Below are 9664 nucleotides of genomic sequence, written 5' to 3'. Positions count from 1 at the left end.
TCTCATGCACGCGCGCGCGCCTCCTCTGACGCCCCGCGCGCACTTTCCTCCGGGTTTTCCAGCAGCAGAAGTGCGGACAGGAGAGACTTTCGCCTCGCACCGAGCACAAAGTGCTGGAGGGAAGGTGGATCCCGTCCGTTTCACTGTCTACTGACTCACTTCCGACCCTGTTTGTCTTAATTGGCTCGTGCGCGAGGAGCCCGGTGTTTGCGTGATGACCGGAGCCTCGCGGAAACGGCTGAACAGGCGCGTGCCATCAGCTGGAGAAATAAAACACAAAGCGGTGAAATCGCGGCAGAGAGCGGAGTCCTTCTTACCGGCTCAGGCGGTGGCGGATCCGACAGATGCTCCGGAATCTCGGCGTCGGTAAATCCCGGTGCAGGTGAAGCCGGAGACGAGCCTCCGTCCGTCCGTCTCCTCTCAGGCGCTGCGCTGCATCTGAGCGGGCACACAGCGAGCCGCCGCTCCTCCGGTAGGACGGAACCGGGGGCGCGTCTCCGAGAGAGCGCCGTGCACGACGACCGGGTCTGGTCTCTGCCAGCGGGGACCGACCGGATGTAAACCGGGTTATAACATCAAACCCGTTAACCGACGCAATGACAGACAGAAGTGTGTTTCAGCTCGGGATCAGTAACTGCGTCTCCTGATTGGCCCCAGCGTCATGCTCCTGCTGGTCTCTGCGCACACGTGCTTCCTGTCTGGCCCCCAGAGACCCAGCACTGCCCTCAGCAAGGGCCCCAGCTCCTTATTAGAGATCAATATACTAGAGGCAAACAGTGGAAATATCATTTTACCTTTTTAAATCATCTCTGATAAAATCATTTGAACACTTTCTGTTCATAAACATAATAAAGATGTACTTCTTTACAGGCTGCAGGTTCTCTGCCCTGCGCGCTGCCTGCAGGCGTTTTGCCTGTAAATCCAGAGTTTCCTGCTTTTACTCGTGGTCTCGCTTTAACGTGAGGAGATAAAAACAAGCCTACAGGCTCTGAAACGCGCCGCAGCGTTAACAACCTGCTGAAGAAAACACCGAAGTGCTCGCCGGCCGCGTGCTCTGTACGGCTAACGTGTTCCGGCCTCTTCGGCGTTGATGGGTCGGACGGTTGGTCCTGGAAGAACCGTCAGAACATCCGTCGGCGTTTTTCAAACTGCTTCATTACGTTTCGGAGACGGTTCGGCTCCTCGGGGGCCTGAGGGAACGCGAACGCCGCTGTGCATGCTAACACGCTCGCAATGCTAATGCTAACATGCTGACGTTTAGCAGCTATAATGTTCACCATCTTAGTTTAGGTTATGAAACGACCCTTTGGCTGGCGTTCATCCTTTCTATTAGGTGATCATGCCGTTATAAACGCAGGTAATGCATTAATAACCGCTCGTGTCTGCAGTTGGTACCAAGTTATTTCGGTGCAGGTGTTCCCTGAAGGTCGGCGGCGTAGGGGCCCACCCATGGATGTGCGAGGAGACCCAGGGTCTGAATTCGCATTTCAAATGTCTCTTTAAACAGTATCCTGAACGCAGGAACGCAGGGCTCTGCTGCATCGCTCATAGTTACTGGGTTCAGCCAAAAATCGAGCCACAATACAGGAGTGAGTTCATTTAAGCTGCGGCTTTCTAAAAAGTTAAATCTCTAGCTTCCCCCTCTGTTAGCGACGCACGTAAAAACGACAACGTGCAACAGTCCAGCACGTTATACGCTCAGTTCAGTTTGTGTACTGACTGAAAAACAAGCTACAACGTGTAAATTAGCGAGCTTTGCTAGTAGGCCTTACCTTTGGACAGAGCCAGGCTAGCTGTTTCCCCCTGTTTCCAGTCTTTATGCTAAGCTAAGCTAACCGGCTGCTAGCTGAACAATTCCTTAAATATGAAATCTACAAAATGTAAAGCGTGAAAGATGAGACCCGTTGAGTGCGGCCCTGCATCTTGTGTAAAGTCAGCGCTGAGCGTCGCGGCGCTCTGTGCAGACGGCAGCCTGGTGTTCGCGGTTCCCTCGCAGCGCCAGGCTCCAGCCTGTGATGCCAGCGACCCCCAGCGCAGATGGACATAAGCAACAAAGCGAATCCCAGCGGAGAATAATAATAAATATAGGCTAGTAATGAATTCCACAGCAGCAGCAGCAGCAGCACACTGTAACCTTGGCAGCGAGCTTCAGTCCCAGAGGGCGGCCGGGCAGCAAAACAGAAAACCTTCATCTGCTGCTGCTGCGGAGGCGTCCGCTGGGGTTCGAGGCTGCAGCGTGAGACGCGTCACGTGACCTGCTGCGGGACGAGGCCTAAAACATGCAGCACAGCAGAGATCCTGTCGCTTATTAAAGTCTCACGTGTTCACACACGTCCTGTCTATAGATGGGGGGACTAAAAGTCCTTGAACCAAGTTACAGTGTTTTTGGTACAAAATTCCCACTTTGTGTTCGAATCTGTCCACCGCACAAAGAGGGAACTTCATACCAGAAAGACTAACGTCTGGACGGAAGACAGCCAGAACGGACACGAGGGACAGTTTCAGCCACCAAAAACTGTTTAAATGGACATATGAGTGTTGCTTTCAGAGTATTTATTTACTTATATATTATGATACAAAACTGGTTATTGTCAGAAAAATGTGAAACTCTCCCTGAAGCATCATTAAGGAAAAGTCTCTGGTGTCAGGATCTGCGTTGGACTGAATCTGTGTCTTTTTGTTGACAGATTAAAACCAAACCAAGCCGTTAAAATGTTGGATTTGCAGTATATTAAACTATGGTTTCCCTGTTTAGGAGGACGGACAGGTTGAATATAATGAAGCGGGTGAAATCTAAACTGGATATTTGGTGCCACCTGCTGGAGAGCAACAGCATCACTTTAATTTGAGGAGAGACTTTTACTGGAACTGCTCAATTAATCATCACAACTACACCAGTCTTCACCACACAGACTGCCTGTAGTATAAAAGAGGATTTAAGACTTTTAAAGACCTTTTTAATATCTAATATGAGTAATAAAATGTTTCATACCGGCCAAGTGTGAAGTGAGCCCCATCTGAAGACCTCCTATGTAATGCAGAATCCCTACTGTGGGTGAAGTTCCTTAAATCATCCTGCAGTCACCACAGGTAGGCCGGCGATCCTCACGCTGCTTAATTCACCACACGCAAGCCACTCTGAAACTGATTTCAGATCTGTATCTGTTCTGCAACAGAGAGCAGGAATAACCTGCAGTATTTATACTAACACTGATGTATAATACTGACAACAGTGACATAAAGATCTGCAGTGAAACGTCTCCTGTGACTGATTCTGATTCTGTCTGACGTTATTAGATTATTAATACTGAAGATCAACGTTTTACTGCTGTAGCTGCTCGAGGTGGAGCTGGTTTTAACTGCTTTATATACAGTTAGCTAGTTCAGTCCAGTGGTTCCCAACATAGGGGTCGGGCCCCTCCAAAGGTCAGCAGATAAATCTGAGAGGTCGTGAGATGATTAATGGGAGAGGAAAGAAGAAAGAACAAAGTTCTGATTCACAAATCTGTTTTCAGTTTTTGGACAGCGCCTGCAGCACTGTGTGTCGGACAGCGTGGTCAGCAACACTGGGGCCCCTCAGGGGACCGTCCTCTCTCCCTTCCTCTTCACCATCTACACCACGGACTTCAGCCACCACACAGAGTCCTGCCACCTTCAGAAGGTTTCTGATGACTCTGCTGTGGTGGGATGTATCAGTGGTGGTGAGGAGTACCTGGGAGTACACTTAGACAATAAACTGGACTGGACTAAGAACACTCAGGCTGTTTACAGGAAGGGCCAGAGCCGCCTCTGTTTCCTGAGGAGGCTGAGGTCCTTCAACATCTGCCGGACAAAGCTGAGGATGTTTTATGAGTCTGTGGTGGCCGGTGCTGTCCTGTACGCTGTTGCATGCTGGGGCAGCAGGCTGAGGGCAGCAGGCTGAGGGCAGCAGGCTGAGGGCAGCAGGCTGAGGGTAGCGGACGCCAACAGACTCAACAAACTGATCCGTAAGGCCGGTGACATTGTGGGGGTGGAGCTGGACTCTCTGGCGGTGGTGTCAGAGAGGAGGATGCTGGGTAAACTACACGCCATCTTGGACAGCGTCTCCCACCCGCTCCATGACGTGCCGGTCAAGCAAAGGAGCACCTTCAGCGGAAGACTCATCCTCCCACAATGCACCACAGAGCGCCACAGGAAGTCATTCCTGCCTGTGGCCATCAGACTCTTTAACTCCTCCCTCTAAGTGTCAGTCTGTATGACCCGAAGTCACTAAACTGGACATTGATCATTAACATCTCTGCAATACTTGAGATAATTGTGCAATACTCTGTGTTTTCAGTTTAATTTATTGATATTTATTCACACTTCTATTACTGCTGTGCAATATCCTCCGTCTCATTATAATCTTAATAAACTACACTTAACTTGGCAGTTCATGCAGTATTACTTACTACTTGTATTATTATACCGTGCATACTTGTCATCAACCGGTAAATCCACTTGGTACTTAATTTATCTGACCTGTATTATATTTTTTGCTTAGTGCTTCTCTTCCTGTGTGCACTGACGTGACAGTGAGCTGCTGTAACGAAAGAGTTTCCCCTCAAGGATCAATAAAGTATCTCTGATTCTGATTAGTAGCATAAAATGGAAATACTTAAGTAAAGTACAAGTATGTTACCTCAAAACTTTATAGTACAGTACCTGAGTAACAAAACAAAAACAGCCCAGAGCTGAAGAACACAAAGGTTTTGGACACACAGTGTTTCTTCTTCTGCTCTTCATCAGCGTAGTTTGGCTCAGCAGCTGCGGCCGACTGTATCTGTTGCTCTGGATGTTTATGCCGTTTGGTTTCGGTCTGTTAGATCCCTGGAATTATGTTTTGTCCTGTAACGACTTTCCAGTTAGTTCACGATCGTCTTGAATTTCCAGCGAATGCAGAGATATTGTTCCAGAGCAGATGGCTCTTAAAGCCACGACGCGTCTGTGTTCAGGGAGTCGCACGTGTCGTGCGGTCAGAATTAGAAAAGCACGCAGGCTTTTGTTTTATTGTGCACAAGTTGAATTGAAAGCGCTGACACATGGTTAACAAACAGCCCTGGGAAATTCCTACATCCTCCAGTTGTGAAGACCTCCTATGTAATGCACAATCCCTACTGTGGGTGAAGTTCCTTAAATCATCCTGCAGTCACCACAGGTAGGCCGGTGATCCTCACGCTGCTTAATTCACCACACGCAAGCCACTCTGAAACTGATTTCAGATCTGTATCTGTTCTGCAACAGAGAGCAGGAATAACCTGCAGTATTTATACTAACACTGATGTATAATACTGACAACAGTGACATAAAGATCTGCAGTGAAACGTCTCCTGTGACTGATTCTGATTCTGTCTGACATTATTAGATTATTAATACTGAAGATCAACGTTTTACTGCTGTAGCTGCTCGAGGTGGAGCTGGTTTTAACTGCTTTATATACAGTTAGCTAGTTTTAACTGCTTTATATACAGTTAGCTAGTTTTACCTGCTTTATATACAGTTAGCTAGTTTTACCTGCTTTATACACAGTTAGCTAGTTTAGTCCAGTGGTTCCCAACCTAGGGGTCGGGTCCCTTCAAAGGTCACCAGATAAATCTGAGAGGTCGTGAGATGATTAATGGGAGAGGAAAGAAGAAAGAACAAAGTTCTGATTCACAAATCTGTTTTAAGTTTTTGGACATTTTTCAAATCTTAGATTTTTGTGGACTACCTGACTGGCAGACCACAGCACGTGCGCCTGCAGCACTGTGTGTCAGACAGCGTGGTCAGCAACACTGGGGCCCCTCAGGGGACCGTCCTCTCTCCCTTCCTCTTCACCATCTACACCACGGACTTCAGCCACCACACAGAGTCCTGCCACCTTCAGAAGTTTTCTGATGACTCTGCTGTGGTGGGATGTATCAGTGGTGGTGAGGAGTACCTGGGAGTACACTTAGACAATAAACTGGACTGGACTAAGAACACTCAAGCTGTTTACAGGAAGGGCCAGAGCCGCCTCTGTTTCCTGAGGAGGCTGAGGTCCTTCAACATCTGCCGGACAATGCTGAAGATGTTTTATGAGTCTGTGGTGGCCGGTGCTGTCCTGTATGCTGTTGCATGCTGGGGCAGCAGGTTGAGGGCAGCAGGCTGAGGGCAGCAGGCTGAGGGCAACAGGTTGAGGGCAGCGGACGCCAACAGACTCAACAAACTGACCCGTAAGGCCAGTGACATTGTGGGGGTGGAGCTGGACTCTCTGGCGGTGGTGTCAGAGAGGAGGATGCTGGGTAAACTACACGCCATCTTGGACAGCGTCTCCCACCCGCTCCATGACGTGCTGGTCAAGCAAAGGAGCACCTTCAGCGGAAGACTCATCCCCCACAATGCACCACAGAGCGCCACAGGAAGTCATTCCTGCCTGTGGCCATCAGACTCTTTAACTCCTCCTCTAAGGGTCAGTCTGTATGACCCAAGTCACTAAACTGGACATTGATCATTAACATCTCTGCAATACTTGAGATAATTGTGCAATACTCTGTGTTTTCAGTTTAATTTATTGATATTTATTCACACTTCTATTACTGCTGTGCAATATCCTCCGTCTCATTATAATCTTAATAAACTACACTTAACTTGGCAGTTCATGCAGTATTACTTACTACTTGTATTATTATACCGTGCATACTTGTCATCAACCGGTAAATCCACTTGGTACTTAATTTATCTGACCTGTATTATATTTTTTGCTTAGTGCTTCTCTTCCTGTGTGCACTGACGTGACAGTGAGCTGCTGTAACGAAAGAGTTTCCCCTCGAGGATCAATAAAGTATCTCTGATTCTGATTAGTAGCATAAAATGGAAATACTTAAGTAAAGTACAAGTATGTTACCTCAAAACTTTATAGTACAGTACCTGAGTAACAAAACAAAAACAGCCCAGAGCTGAAGAACACAAAGGTTTTGGACACACAGTGTTTCTTCTTCTGCTCTTCATCAGCGTAGTTTGGCTCAGCAGCTGCGGCCGACTGTATCTGTTGCTCTGGATGTTTATGCCGTTTGGTTTCGGTCTGTTAGATCCCTGGAATTATGTTTTGTCCTGTAACGACTTTCCAGTTAGTTCACGATCGTCTTGAATTTCCAGCGAATGCAGAGATATTGTTCCAGAGCAGATGGCTCTTAAAGCCACGACGCGTCTGTGTTCAGGGAGTCGCACGTGTCGTGCGGTCAGAATTAGAAAAGCACGCAGGCTTTTGTTTTATTGTGCACAAGTTGAATTGAAAGCGCTGACACATGGTTAACAAACAGCCCTGGAAAATTCCTACATCCTCCAGTTGTGAAGACCTCCTATGTAATGCAGAATCCCTACTGTGGGTGAAGTTCCTTAAATCATCCTGCAGTCACCACAGGTAGGCCGGCGGTCCTCACGCTGCTTAATTCACCACACGCAAGCCACTCTGAAACTGATTTCAGATCTGTATCTGTTCTGCAACAGAGAGCAGGAATAACCTGCAGTATTTATACTGACACTGATGTATAATACTGACAACAGTGACATAAAGATCTGCAGTGAAACGTCTCCTGTGACTGATTCTGATTCTGTCTGACTTTATTAGATTATTAATACTGAAGATCAACGTTTTACTGCTGTAGCTGTTCGAGGTGGAGCTGGTTTTAACTGCTTTATATACAGTTAGCTAGTTCAGTCCAGTGGTTCCCAACCTAGGGGTCGGGTCCCTTCAAAGGTCACCAGATAAATCTGAGAGGTCGTGAGATGATTAATGGGAGAGGAAAGAAGAAAGAACAAAGTTCTGATTCACAAATCTGTTTTCAGTTTTTGGACAGCGCCTGCAGCACTGTGTGTCGGACAGCGTGGTCAGCAACACTGGGGCCCCTAAGGGGACTGTCCTCTCTCCCTTCCTCTTCACCATCTACACCACAGACTTCAGCCACCACACAGAGTCCTGCCACCTTCAGAAGGTTTCTGATGACTCTGCTGTGGTGGGATATATCAGCGGTGGTGAGGAGACTGAGTACAGGGCTGTGGTAGGTAACTTTGTCTCATGGTGTGAGCAGAACCATCTGCAGCTCAATGCCACAAAGTCTAAGGAGCTGGTTGTGGACCTACGGAGGGCCAAGGCACCAGTGACCCCGGTTTCCATCCAGGGGTCAGTGTGGACATGGTAGAGGACTGCAAGGACCTGGGAGTACACATAGACAATAAACTGGTCTGGACTAAGAACACTCAAGCTGTTTACAGGAAGGGCCAGAGCTGCCTCTGTTTCCTGAGGAGGCTGAGGTCCTTCAACATCTGCCGGACGATGCTGAGGATGTTCTATGAGTCTGTGGTGGCCGGTGCTGTCCTGTATGCTGTTGCATGCTGGGGCAGCAGGCTGAGGGTAGCGGACGCTAACAGACTCAACAAACTGATCCGTAGCATAAAATGGAAATACTTAAGTAAAGTACAAGTATGTTACCTCAAAACTTTATAGTACAGTACCTGAGTAACAAAACAAAAACAGCCCAGAGCTGAAGAACACAAAGGTTTTGGACACACAGTGTTTCTTCTTCTGCTCTTCATCAGCGTAGTTTGGCTCAGCAGCTGCGGCCGACTGTATCTGTTGCTCTGGATGTTTATGGCGTTTGGTTTCGGTCTGTTAGATCCCTGGAATTATGTTTTGTCCTGTAACGACTTTCCAGTTAGTTCACGATCGTCTTGAATTTCCAGCGAATGCAGAGATATTGTTCCAGAGCAGATGGCTCTTAAAGCCACGACGCGTCTGTGTTCAGGGAGTCGCACGTGTCGTGCGGTCAGAATTAGAAAAGCACGCAGGCTTTTGTTTTATTGTGCACAAGTTGAATTGAAAGCGCTGACACATGGTTAACAAACAGCCCTGGGAAATTCCTACATCCTCCAGTTCATCAGGTGAGCCGGAAATACACCATGTTTACTCAGTCAGGAGGAATTTCCTCGTTCCTCCTGCCTGTCAGGCCAGAATACATCGAGCAGCTGCAGAGAAACATATGTTGAGAAGTTAAAATCTGCAGATCAGCGAGTGACTGCATGTGTGCAAATACAGCTGACATGCAGCAGTAGATGTCCAGGAACAAATCATTCCACTTCACACTCAACCAACACCAGCCAAAACTCGGAGAGTCTCCTCACAACATCATATGACATTACCTACACCGCGTAGGCTGCAGGCTGCGTCTCCAGGCTTCCTGGGACCCAGGGACTTGACCAGGACTTGACCAGGACCGGGTTGGACGTCGCGTGTAGGATTTTCACAAGGGAGAGACAAAGAAATATCATCAGAGATGCCGTTCAGTGTGTTAATCAGGGCGACAGTCACCTAAAGCTGTCCAGCCTTTCCCCGTCCCATCAGAGCTTCAGATGCAGACACTTTAGAAGCAGCATCTGCACTCAAAGGACAGACAGTTAATGAATGTTAATTAACAGACACTATGTACGTTATTCATTTAGCTGGAGTCCAGAACAGAAGCCGCTGTCAGACTGCAGCAGCCATGTTTGTTCACGTCACACGTACAGGCGAGGGCGTCTTGTCTTTAGCACAGAAGACAAGCAGCTGACTAATCAGGGCAGAACGCAGAGGAATGGGTTTCACAGCGCACCGCAGGTTGTCTCTAAATGTAGTCCAGCAAAAACTACAATA

General features: G+C 48.0%; 1 protein-coding gene across 5 annotated transcripts in view; it reads right to left on the bottom strand.

Annotated features, from left to right (window-relative positions):
- The window catches only part of enox1 (ecto-NOX disulfide-thiol exchanger 1), a 98182-nt gene extending 97563 nt beyond the window's left edge, over window positions 1-619 (bottom strand). For 2 of the 5 annotated variants that reach the window (XM_044215847.1, XM_044215851.1), the window contains exon 1: window positions 318-608. The gene's annotated coding sequence lies outside the window, so the exon portion shown is untranslated. Of the gene's footprint in view, window positions 1-317 lie in introns of all 5 variants that reach the window. The other 3 variants (XM_044215846.1, XM_044215852.1, XM_044215850.1) reach the window with 3 other exon arrangements.
- Window positions 620-9664: the final 9045 nt, after the last annotated feature.

Source organism: Siniperca chuatsi, linkage group LG12 (genome assembly GCF_020085105.1).
Source record: "Siniperca chuatsi isolate FFG_IHB_CAS linkage group LG12, ASM2008510v1, whole genome shotgun sequence".
In the NCBI taxonomy this organism is placed as follows: Eukaryota; Metazoa; Chordata; class Actinopteri; order Centrarchiformes; family Sinipercidae; genus Siniperca; species Siniperca chuatsi.
Note: the sequence above shows the minus strand (reverse complement) of the source record. Positions and strands in the feature narration are given on the sequence as shown.